General features: G+C 34.6%; 1 protein-coding gene across 1 annotated transcript in view; it reads left to right on the top strand.

The window, feature by feature from the left end:
- Positions 1-119: 119 nt before the first annotated feature.
- The window catches only part of LOC126966448 (myotubularin-related protein 4-like), a 117,060-nt gene continuing 103,120 nt past the window's right edge, over positions 120-14,059 (top strand). Inside the window, exon 1 of the mRNA XM_050810507.1 lies at positions 120-308. The gene's annotated coding sequence lies outside the window, so the exon portion shown is untranslated. The remainder of the gene's footprint in view (positions 309-14,059) is intronic.

Raw genomic sequence — 14,059 nt, forward strand, 5'->3', positions numbered from 1 at the left:
GTCAACAGCTGATTTCGTTTTTAAGGTATGTTGTCAATTCAGTGAAGTAGTAGTTTCGACTCTTTCTTGCAAAGCTAGTACGGTATTTTTGTCTCTTTCACTATTAATTTTATGAATTGTTACATATCTACCTTCTTGGTTTTTCGACATACATAAATGCCTTATAAATTGTTCTTCCGTCCGTTGTTTGCGTTTTATCGGTATTATGAAAATTAAAATAGTGCTTTGCTGTGAATAGTTAACACAAAAAAGGATTTCCTGGATTGCATAGACCTGTGATAGTGCTTGCCTTTTCGGATCTTTATAAGGTAAATAAAATTGCGCATTCATTTGTGTCCTTACTAAGTAGTAGCAATCGTTTGTACTGATCGAATTGTACTTTTAAATCAACCTTGAAATGTTCTACAAATTGTAATTTGTACGTCACGTAAGGTGTGTTGGAGTTAGTGACCAATAAATACAGGCTAAGACACTGAATATTACTTACCTGCTTAAAAAAAAATACTTGGCAATGAGCTGGTCCAAGTGAAACCTAATCTCAGCCATAAATACCATAACATTAATATTTAGGTACAAATTTTCCAAATCATCAGATATAATAACATTAAGTACTTATTGTGTGTTTATTTTTATCTAATAAATCTATTTCAAGGGGGTAGCAAATTTGTGTTAGTATTTATTTATTGTTTACCTCATAGATTTAGATTATTAATAAATAATTTAGTAAATATTATATTGAATTTGAAGAACAAGTCATAGCATACATGGCTCAATAGTCTGCAACTAAGATAATCCAATGTAAATGATCCAATCTACGGTCCAATCCGATCCAATCAATGGTAAATCAACAATCTAAGTCCTTGGCCCCACTCATATCAGCAAAGATATTGATGACATTGTAGTTAGGTTACAATTATATGGCTGTATGTGTAGAACCTATGATTCCACAGAAGATGAATTTACACCATAACAAAATGTATTATATCAAATGTATTAAACTTTTTTATGAAGTAATATAATTTGAACACTATGTGAGTTGTAAAGATTGCAGTTTTTTCGAAGTAACACTGTTGTTGAGGCTCTTTTGCTTAAGCTATAGTTCAAGGAGATGAGAGAAGAGGATGTAAATACTATGTAATAAGTAATAATTGAAATTATATATGTATGAAATGTGCAGTGATTTGACATAAGTTTGAATCAGTAGTAATTACAGTATGGCGATTGGCAACAAAGTATAATCCAGCTATGTTTTAAAGATTTCAGCGATCTCCGTTTGTTATAAGATTATAGCCGTCATCTGTCAATCTAACAATGAATGCACATTTCATACAAAAAAGTGAATCACTGTTTTCTTAGAGATTTTCTCTAGGTTACTATAGTGCTATGTTACCCATGAGTCGTTTCCATCAGTGACCTTGAAGACCATAGACTGAGATGAATCTATTTGCAAGTCTAATATAAATTTAATTGGAATATTATCTATTATAATGTATACTTGAAAAGCATTTAGAAAGTAACAAATGTTGGATAAATATAAGATGAAATCCTAGCTTTCAGCATTTCTGTGAACGACAGAAATATGTCCATATTTCTGTCGTTTATTATTTAGCTGTCCAGCTAAATAATAAATTTCAATATTAACAAAATTCTTCTCATAGATTGACTCTACTACATTCAAATTTTATAAGGTGTTCCTTAATTTTGTAATACCATGGGAAATATACACCTGAAATCACAGACGTTATCCAGTTTGGTCAGCTGATGGTCCAGGGAAGGATAATGGTTTCAATAATATTAATTTAGATTGTTTATCCTGTTATCTTTTCCATCACACATATTAATATTCCACTTCAACTTTTTCAAGTGATACTCCTCACACCTGATGCTTTCCGGGCACTCTAAACCATGATTAATAATATTAATTTGAATTCATTTTTTCATCAAAATATATATTTGTTGTAAGTAATATTCACTATTCCATCATATTTGGTTTATATTCTAATTTGTCTAAGTACTTACCCCCTTATTCATAATAGTCTGCTAACTTAAAGCATTGCTAATTCTCACTCTGTCTTCTTCTATTGACCTAAGTCTGAATGAGAAAAAGCACTCCTATGTGGCTGTTTAAATTGAGCGGACCATTATGAATAAGGGGGTTAGAATTCAAATTCAATTTCTGTTTTTTATGCTATGATTATTATCTACTTCAAAGTTTCATAACAAAGTATGTTTGTAATTGTGACTAAAGCAGTCACAATTAAATTTCTTAATTTGTGCAAATTATGTTATTTTATAAATTTTAAAAATCTATGTTTAAGTCAGCTAATTTCATCAATAGCTGGATGGAGGATGAGTCAATACTTTTAATGTATTGTGTACTGGTAGAAGTGTGTTTGTCATAGACTTTGGTGAATATTTAATGACCTGATCATATGACACATACTACACCTAAATATATTAATGTTATATCCACTTATTGAAATAAGACATGCCTCAATCATATTAAGACCTACCGGCTAACTGGTACCTGCCTGCAGACTTCATCAGTATCATCATCTTAGCCGAAAGACTGCAGTTCACTGCTCGACAAATGCATCCCCGAAAGATCTCCATGACAATAGGTCCTGAGGTGCCCTCATTCAACTTATCCCGGTGATTTGGACCAGATCATTGGTCCATCTTGTTGGACCTACCTCTTTTTTATATAAAAAACAAACTTCCGGATGATATGGACTGCCATATGGACGGCCTTCTGTCTTCGAGGTATGTGCCCTGCACACTGTCAATTCAGTTTCGCAATCATCCGGGCTATGGCGGTGACTGGTTCTCCTCATTTTTGATTCGACCTCACAGTTATACTCCGAGCATAGCCCTCAGTTGCCCTCCGTGCGACCATGAGCTTTCTCATACCCATAGTTGGCGACCACATCTGCGTTCCGTAGGTCATCACTGGCATGACACACTGGTAAAATACCTTCGTCTTAATACTTTACGGAGCGTCCCAAACGCTGCCCATCCGACGAGTGATCTCTCTCTCGAAACCTGGACCTACCTCGCTCGATTGTTTGTTCAAGGTGGAACGAACTCTTCACAAATTTCGAGAGCACAGTTTCAAAATGTTACGGAAGTAGGCGACAAAATTCCATTTAGACCAGGGTCGATAATTTTTGAAACCAAAAAAATTACAGTAGGATGAAACCCATTGGTAAAGGACGATAATATAACAAAAATTAAGGGAAAAATAAATTACGGGCGATCTGAGGTCGGGAAGTGGAAATGGGGGGGTGTTTTAGGGTAAAAAACGGTTTATCTCGATTTCCGGCAAAACTACAAGTCCTATGGCAAAAAGTTAGTTGGCAAAGTTGTAGGTAATAAAGAGATCTACAACTTTTGTAATTACACTTTTTTCACATAACCTCAAAATTTAGGCGAAAAATTCAAAAAACCAAGTTTTTGGTTTTTTATTTATATCTTTATCAAAAAAGAAAAAAAAAATCTACGAAATTTGGTGAAAACTTACCTTATTATGTCCCAAATACACTGTAATTTATTTGATTTAAAATATTTATTTCTTCGCCTTATTTTAACTTAATATCAAAAAAGCACCCTAATTTTCAATCGAAAATTCTGACGTCAAAATCTCAGCTTTTTTCAAAAAGTTTGGGGGCTTTTTGTTCGTTGAAATATCTACTTTCTATGGTGTAAAAAAAATATATATTATAACTGTAAATGTTCGGAAAATTTAAGTCCAACAAAAGGCATTTCATAAAGAATTCATACCTGTTGTTTCGTAGCAGCAAAATTACGAAATTTTAGAAACTGAATGGAAAATAAATATTCTGTGTTTGAATGTTTTGATTTTTTCGGCAGTAAGTACCTATTAAGAAGCCTTTGTTTCATGCGCCCTATATGATTTAGCCCTTTGAAGTACTCTTACTTGTAAAAACGAACACGGATTCGAAAACGTTTGTATAGAGATATGTTTCTTTCTTCACTTCCCCTATTGTTACTTCTGAAAGCAATCCATAAGATTCGCATTGAAGAATTTTTCCATGGACTAAGTGCGCATTTCAATCGATAACTGGCGTCAAGGTTTAAAGGATTCTATTAAGGCCAATGGAAATCAATTTGAATAAACAATAATAACTATTAAAATTTAGGTGGCGGTTTTACTAGCGGGAGGCTCCTTTTGCACAGGATGCCGGCTAGATTATGGGTACCACAACGGCACCTATTTCTGCCATGAAGCAGTAATGTGTAAGCATTATTGTATTTCGGTGTGAAGGGCGCTAGTGAAATTACTGGGCAAATGATACTTCACATCTTATGTCTCAAGATGTCGAGCGCAATTCTACTGCCGCTCAGAAAAATCATTATCTTAAAAAAGGTAGTCTTGTTTGTTCTCTACTGTCAGTAGTTATCGTATTGTAATAGATAATAATACAAACGAGGGAATTTTATCACAAATTTGTCACCAAGTACGTACTGTGCGGTGGAGTATTCTGCGTACAATCTATTTATCCCCAGCAATCTGCCCTTGTCAAGGACAAGGTCACCGAGTGAACGTCTGGACTCTGAACATCGATCGGATGTCGGGCCTCTCGTATGAAGTATATAGGTAGTATATAACACTTAGGGTTGCCACCCGTATTTCAGGTATTCGTAACTTAAATATTGACACATACCAGCCATACTCATTGACATAAACACAAAAAACTTTCTCCTTACTTATCCAAATATACTAATCATTCATCATTTATTTATTCATCTTTAAAAATAAAATGTCTGTGTGACAAGTTGTTGGATAAAAAAGTTTTTAAAAATTTCAATATATGATACTCTTTTTCTGTACTGTTTATTAATTATCCTAATTTAAATCAGTAATACTTTACTTATTCCAAAAAAAGTAGACAACCCTAGTGACATTGCAATAATATTAAATTACACACCAACAATCTATACTAGTTTAATAGTACTGAAGCGTTTGTTTTTGTTGCTCTCTTGGGTCAAATCCATTGTCCTGAATTGACCCGTAGACCAGGGTCGATAGTTTTTGAAATTTTTCACTTTTTAACGTTTTCAACGGCTTCAGCACTGGTCTACCGAGATCCGAACCGATACTGCGTTATTTAAATCATAGTAGGTATTATATAATAGACTACCGGACGTACGCGACTTTGTCCCTTTATCGTATATTTTGGCGAATTATTTTTTTGTATGTGAATCACTACGAATGAAACAAACACTAGCTGTGTCATTAATAGCGTGAAGTAAAGTTATTCCAAATTTAAAACTTGTCTTCATCCTACCTTTGTATTGTCACTACAGAATTACAAGTTAGAGAAAAGTAATTTTAAACTTGGGAGTAACTTTTCATTGCATTTATTAATAAGATAGATGTTTTTTTTTTTTATGAAAATGCGGGACGCGACGGGCAGGACGTTCAGTTAATGGTAATTGATACGTCCTGGCCATGCCGCTCAGGATTCTTGAAAAGCCCAAAAATTCAGAGCGGCACCACAATTGAGCTCGTCACCTTGAGACATAATATGTCTCATTCGCCCAGTAATTTCACTAGCTAAGGCGCCCTTCAGAACGAAACAATAATGTTTACACATGACTGCTTCACGGCAGTAATAGGCGCCGTTGTGGTACCGATAATCTAGGGGGCATCCTGTGCAAAGGAGCCTCCCACTGGTGAGCTTCAAGAAGCTTACCACAGTTAAACAGAATTCAAATCAGTTTAGCCGTTTCTTAGTTTACCGAGGATAAAGAAATAGACAGCCCCGGTACATAAATACGACATGGATAGATCGTTTGTTCAAAATATTTGATGTATCGACTTATACGATAAGTTTACGATTTAAATGTAAAGAATTGGCTTCCGACCATAGACGCTAAATTAGAAGGGAATTAATGTTACATCGCTTTATGTTTAGTATTTATTCGCAGGATGTGGACTGTACCCTATTTATTATTTTAATACGTGAGCCAACAAATAAGATTTCAAAATACCAATTACAGGTCATCGCTAGTAGAAATAAAGTAAAGGTAGACATAGACACAGGGGCGTATCTACCACCTTATCAATTATACGGGGCCCCGGGGAAATGGGGCATCCGACGTGCGGAAGCAAAAATTTATAAAAACTTGCTGCTTGCCGAAAGAAAATCAATGAGAGACTAGAGAGAGAGATATTTAATTTGAATTGTTTCTAACAAATTTTACTTCCACATAATTATCTATTATGATGATTAAATATTTCTTTTAATTTTATGCAATGTTTTTTTCTTCTGTGAGTAATCTTTACCCTTCAAATTGGGGGTCCTTACCCAAGAAAATTTTTATACGGGGCCCCGCCAAGGCACGCTACGTCACTGCATAGACATATCAGTCAAAATTTAAAAAATGGTTAAGATAAACAATGAACTTTAGCTGAGATCTATAGAGCGTACTTAGACACAGACTTTACTTAAGTAAAACTTAGCTGTATGTAAGCTTAGCATTATCTTTGCCTAAAAGGCATTTTTTTCTCAAAATTGATTCCTTTACAATTCTTTTTGATGTCAGTTCTAATATCAGTACTACCGCTTCGGAAACAAATGGCGCCTGCCGCGATGCATAACATAGCCGCTTTGTGGAACCAATTACTGGTTGCGATTTTCCGAGCTTAGTGACCTTCAAACATGGGGCATTATGCATACCACCTTAAAGACCGGCAACGCATCATTTGAGCACGACTCTCATCACCATTTCCCATCACATCTCTTGCCCGTTTGCCCCCTCTTATATAAAGAAAATAGGCATATAATGTTTTATATACTTACTAGCTGACCCAGCAAACGTTTTATTGCCGATATTAAAATCGCGATACAAAAGTAACTGTTGATGAAGTTGTATGTATTTTTTAATGCTGACTCATATTCAAACATATTTAAAAAAAAATGTCAAAAAAATTAAAAAATATTTTCGTGTGAACCACTCTTAACATTTAGGGGGATGAAAAATAGATGTTGTCCGATTCTCAGACTTAATGAAATTTTGAGTGCATATTAGATGCACTCAAAATTTCATGAGAATCGGTCAAGCCGTTTCGGAGGAGTTCAAAGTTTAACACCATGGCACGAGAAATTTATATACTAGGTTATCTAAAATTTTATTCAGCACTCGTGGTACTTCCTGCGTTGTTAGTGTTTGACATTTTTATAAAGGAAAATTTTGTTGTCCATTAAATTACAGTCTTATTTTTCTTAATAATATAACAGGCAAGTTGCGGTTTATAATTTATTTATAATGGCGACCACTGCAGTTTAATTGCATGCAAAGACCCAACTTTCTGGTTTGCAACATTAATAGCACGCAGGACTTGTATATTTTATGTTAATTAAATTCTATGCTGACAACCAACAAGACAAAGTGTAGGGTTTACTTGCCTGAGCCGTGAGCAGTTGACAAAAGAGAAGGAAAATTATCAAATCTCTCTATCGATATTTATAGAAATACTAGCTGACGTTGTTCTGTAGATAATAAAAAAAATACTGTTTTATAGGAATTTGCTGATAATAATTTCAAAACATCAAGAATTAATTCGTAAAAAATGCTCCCTGTTGTTATAATGAAATTGTTTCACAGCGGAACTGTCAAACATTAAATTCGCGTCACTAAATTCTCTCATAGAAAATATGTCCATACAACACAAACATTGAAAATAAAAATATGGGTATATTATGGGTCCCAAATCGAAATAAAAACTATCCTATCCCTCAAGTTGGACTAAACTGCACTCCATGAAGTAATCCCCATTAAAATCCGTTCATTAGTTTAGGAGTCCATCGCGGACAAACAACATGTCACGTAATTTATATATATTAAGAATGTAATCGTGACGGCCGCGGGCGGCGTCTGTACATTAACGGCCGTTTTCAATAACCTATCTATCCTTAGTTTAACTTACTAGAGGTAGACAAATCTATTCATTTACGCTTACTTACATTTCAATAACCTATCGACATAAAGCATTGGACTATAACTACATTGGACATAACTATGGATAGATAAAATCTTGTCATTTAAACGGTGACAGTACGGTATACATAACTAGAGATAGTTTATTGAAAACGGTCGTTAATGTTTGTTATTTGATTGGGCCCAAAAAGTAGTTATATATTCATCTGGTTATCTGTCAATGAAATCTTAGAAACGACTGAACCGATTTTCATGTGGTAACATTCACTGTCGTATTAATAAACGCAATGTTAAGCTACTACCAAATTTAGAAATGCTTCTCCCTGTCATGTTATTCTATAGTAACGTAAAGGTAAGATAAAAACAACTTTTAAATTTGGAGTAACTTTACTTCGAGTTTTGTCGACAATCAAAGAAAGAATCAAGACATCATTAACTAGGTTCAGCTAGGACTGTGAATTGTCAACTAGGACTGAATATCTAAGTGACAGCCTGGGATTAGATTATGATTATTTTATAGTAATAGCAATGACAGTACAATATTGTATATTTTTATTAAGAAGAGCGCAAAAAACATGGAGAGTTTCTTGCGCCGCTTCTTCTCTCTCAGAGCGCCATTTGTTTCCGAAGCGATAGTAGTATCTAGTATTTCGGAAATGACATCAATAAGAATTCTAAAGGAATGAAATTTTGAGAAAATAAATGCCTTTTATGCCTTTTGTCGCGCCTGGTTGTGATAAAGTTGTTATTATAAGTAAAAATTGTTAATTTTAAAACTTCAAACAAAAATTTTGAAGTAAGTACATAATAATATGAGAAAAATATTCTTTTTTCAAAACTATATTATTTAGTTACTAAAATACTGAAGCAGGATTGTTAATATGACAGTACTTTTTCATGGTGGATAAATTTCTGAATATAACTCAATTTTAATTTCTTATGTCTATCTAGTTCGATTCTGGTTAATTATTTAAGAATAAAATTTACTTAAGCAAACACTACTTATTTCACAATTTTTATGACAATAAGGGACAAGATGAGCAGGATGTTCATCTGATGGTTATTGATACGCCCTGCCCATTACAATGTAGTGCCGCTCATCATCGGATTGTTGAAAATCCCAAAAATTCTGATCGGCACCACAATTTCGCTCGTCTTCTTGAGACATTAGATGTTAAGTCTCATTTGCCCAGTAATTTCACTAGTTACGTCAGTACAATATAGTATATTTTTATTAAAAAGAGCGCAAAAAAAAGAATGCTGGGAGAGTTTCTTGCGCTCTTCTCTCTCAGAGCGCCATTTGTTTCCGAAGCGGTAGTAGTATCTAGTATATTAGAAATGACATCAAAAAGAATTCTGAGAAACTAAATGTCTTTTATGCCTTTTACGTCGCCCTTCAGACCGAAACACAATAATGCTTACACATTACTGCTTCACGGCAGAAATAGGCGCCGTTCTGGTACCCATGAGTTAATGGTTATTTAGAAGCCTTCTCCATGGCTTGGTAATGAAATCAAAGGTTGGTTTTCCTTTGTCCATTTTTAATGTAGTTTCAGATTCCCTACGCCTATAATTTATTCTTATATCAAGGCCTGACGCCACCACTTCCTCCCAAGAGCTCCGCGAGGGTCTCACGTGGCTGTATACATATAACATGCACTGTGCATTGAGCACATGCATGCACGCGACATGTTTATATAATTGGACACACAACAGTGTTGCGAGGCGTGCGCGTGACGTGGCAATCAGCATAATGAGTTTGTTTACAATTTCCATCGGCCAACTATTTATAATGAATATGTTTATCAGGAAGTAAGTATTTAATACGGGTTCCGTACCTGAAGGGCATCTCACAATATGTTGCGATTATGAGACTGATAACATTTTAATGGAGACTGTAACATTACAATTGTAAATAAAATATGTGGCGTTGGTTTTTGAAGTTATACTTCTTTAGGCGCGTTATGAAAAAATAATGAGAGTGAAATATCAAGATGCGCGCGCATCTGCACTGTAACACAAAAGTAACAGGGTGACGTTGGTTCCTATAATTTTTCTGAAGTTTGCGACGTTAATTTTTTTTTTGTTTTCTTTGTCCATTATTAGGATAGGCAAAGAGTTCAATCCCGTACAGGCGTATTCGTTATTTAATAATTAATTGTCAAAGCCGTCGATTTTTACAATATTGTCCTTTCTACAAACGTAGTACACACCCCTTTTTCTTTTGTAGCTACTAAAGTTATTTCGAATATATGATTAATATTTAATTTTCATGTCAACGTACTGTTCTTTAGTTTGTGGAAAAGTAAACACATCGTAGGTAATCTTACAAATCAATTTTGTTATGTATGTTTTTATTTGATACGTTTGTATTATAACTAACCCAGAAGTGAGGGGGAAATCTCTTTTAAAAATAACGAATAGTTTAGATTTGAAAGAGCTACATCTCAAGTAAATTTTCTAATATGCAATTATTGGGGTTGAGCAAGTTATCAACTGTAAAGTAGATACTGTAGATAAAGCCACAACATCAATATCAAGATTTACGTTCTATGCGTCAGTCGAACGGTTGGCTCAGTTGGTAAGAGCGCTCGGACGGAACCCAAGATGCGCGTTGGAAGACCATGATATAGTCAAACCTACTGAGTATATAAAATTAATAGGTAACTTTCATAAATGGTAATCTCATTATAATAATAATCACTATAAATTAGATTCTTTCAGTGTCTTTAAGAAGATTATAAAATTTAATTTTGGATCGCAATGACCTTTAATATTTTTTTATGTTTCTTCATTTTTTTAAATATCGGTCGGATTAGTGAAGTAAGTGACAGCCAAGCTCGCGCGTGCGTCACTGCTCGCTCGAGTCCCTACTGCAGGGGTGGTACAGACGCCTTAAAGTGACGTTTTCAGAAATCTGTAGTGCCATCTGTTAGTTGGCCCGCAAATTAAAGCTTTGTCAGCTGTCACTCGCTTTGAATCCTTCCTACTTTTCTTTATTTGTGTCACTGCCGCCCACTGGTCATAAAATGGCGGCTACTTCTAGCGTTTGCGCATGTATCGTGTTCCATTTTGCATATTTACACTACTAAATCTATCCTTCATGTTCTATGTTGTGACAAAATTAAATAACTAACTCTACGCGCAATTTCAACATGGTAAAAAATTGCAATACCTACATTAAAAAGTAGAGTTAGTTATTTAATTGCGTCACAACATTAAAAATGAATTTTATAATTTCGATTTTATATATAGTTATTTTCGGGGCCAATCTCCAGATGGCGCTAGTTTTCAAATAGACAGTTCATAATGCGTAGAGAGTGCTCTCTTTTTGCTATATATTATTATACTCTTTGCCCTACTGGCTGGACTACTGTGTAGAAGCCGCCAGGCCAGACAGGCTTATCTGCGGCGCCATAGGTTGAACCGTTGACTCTCACCACAGAACCCCTGGTTCGAACCTCGTCCGCCATGTACCGATGTGTTTTCATTTTTTCGAATGCATATACGCACTTTTATTATACGGTTTATAAGATCCGCAATGCTCTTGTAATTGCTCTGGTTTTACAAGAAAATATGGCCAGCTGTGATCACATAGCATCAGGTGACACGTATGCTGATTTATCCTCTTTCCCTCCTCTCCCACAAAAAAGAAATCTGATTAAACCACCCAAAATACAGAGTCGTCACTAGTCCAAGAATATGGGTATATGCGTGACACGTTTTTCGTCCGCGATGGACTCCTAAACTAGGTAATGAACAGATTTTAATGGGGGTTACTTCATGGAGTGCAGTTAGGTCCAACTTGAGAGATAGGTTACTTTTAATTTCGATTTGGGACCCATAATTATTTTTATTTCCAATATTTGTTTTGTATGGACATATTTTCTGTGAGATAATTTATTGACGGACGGTTTGACAGTTCTGCTGTGAAAAAATTTCATTATAACTCAACAAGATAGACCAGGGTCGATACTGCTGCTAAATAACAGGTATGAATTCTTTATGAAATGCATTTTGTTGGACCTTAATTTTCCGAACATTTACAATTGTAATTTATATTTTTTTACACCATCAGAAAGTAGATATTTCAACAAACAAAAAGCCCCCAAACTTTTTGAAAAAGCTGATATTTTGACGTCAGAATTTTCGATTGAAAATTAGGGTGCTTTTTTTGATATTAAGTTAAAATAAGGCGAAAAAATAAATATTTTAAATCAAATAAATTACAGTGTATTTGGGACATAATAAGGTAAGTTTTCATCAAATTTCGTAGAAAAATTTTTTTTTCGAAAAAGATATAAATACAAAACCAAAAACTTGGTTTTTTTGAATTTTTCACTTAAATGTGAAAAAAATGTAAGTACAAAAGTTGTAGATCTCTTTATTACCTACAACTTTGCCACTTAACTTTTTGCCATAGGACTTGTAGTTTTGCTGGAAATCTAGATAAACCGTTTTTTACCCTAAAACACCCCCCCCCCTTTTCCACTTCCCGACCTCAGATCGCCCGTAATTTATTTTTCCCTTAATTTTTGTTATATTCTCGTCCATTTCCAATGGGTTTCATCCTACTATTATTTTGTTTTACTTTTTATCATTTTCAAAGGCTTCGGCACTGGTCTAATAAGCATATGTTATGAAATAATTCTTGATGAAATGAATTGACAATTACATGAAAAACAGTATTTTTTTTATGTACAGTACAACGTCTGTCGGATCAGCTTGTTATGTTATATATTATCAAACATCTTTAGCACATACCGCATAAAAGGTTAAGATTACCTTGTATATTACAGGTTAAGTATAAACATTTTAACATAATATTATTACGGACGGTGATATAAAAATGGACGTTGCGAAGATTGTATAATTATCCTGTTTGCGACGTTCAAACTTGTTTGTTAGTACATGACTGTATTTAAGATTGTTAACTCTCATCATATGAAAAGCGCGCTTGACTTTGAACTCTTACGATACTGGATGCCACGATATTAAGAGCTATATTTCACCAGGACACCACCCACCCATAAGATACCAAACTAGACACCATACAGACACCAGATAACGCTTCCGAGATGGTCGCGTCACCAAATTTTCCACAAACATTACTGTGTTTCGGTGTGAAGGGCGCCGTAGCTATTGTATGTAAGTACTGGGCAAATGAGACTTAACATGTTATGTCTCAAGGTGACGAACGCAATTGTAGTGCCGCTCAGAATGTTTGGGTTTTTCTAGAATTCTGAGCAGCACTGCATTGAAATGGGCATTGCATATCAATCACCAATCAACTGAACGTCCTGCTCGTCTCGTCCAAAATCATCCTACCTAATCATATTGAAAAGTACGACTAAAATAAAACACTTCTACGATCTACTTTAATAGAATATATATTCAATAATTTCACTATGATCACAACTATATACATCGTAACACTAAATGATATATAACACTAGGACAGTCGGGTGACCAGCAGTTTGCACGTCCACCACTTTGGACTGCCCCGACAAGAAGTGCCCGATAGCGGAGAGCAATTCCTAACAGTCACCATACTGCCAACTTAATTATACGACACTGCCAACTTCATAATAAAGTGACATCACTATGATTTTTCATGTGATTATACAATATTACAATTACAAAAAAAATAACCAAATATAATATCTAACTATAAAAAAACTACGTTTAAAAAAACCGACTTCAAAAACTGAAAAGTATGAAATAACTAAAAATTTAATTTAAAACACCTCTTATGCAAACCTTTACCTTTAATATTAATAAAATACTATTATTTATATGTGCTACCTATTGTTGGGGTTTAAGTCGGTGCCAAGCCCTAAACATAACAATATTATAAACAGCTTACTTACTAGTTTACTGTAATTATTAAGGTTGTCTGTCCGCTTGGGTTGTTTTGTTCTAGACGAAGCTATCCCCCTCAAAGTCTCGCGTGGCGAGCATAGGTACCTACATTTGGCTTTACTATTCAACCTGAATGAAAACCCCTTCAAAAAGCCGTACACAAAAAAGAATTATATCATCCAGGTAGACAAAAATGTTCATAAAATGATAACTCCTGGACCAAATGGCATCT

This window comes from Leptidea sinapis, chromosome 1 (assembly GCF_905404315.1).
Source record: "Leptidea sinapis chromosome 1, ilLepSina1.1, whole genome shotgun sequence".
In the NCBI taxonomy this organism is placed as follows: Eukaryota; Metazoa; Arthropoda; class Insecta; order Lepidoptera; family Pieridae; genus Leptidea; species Leptidea sinapis.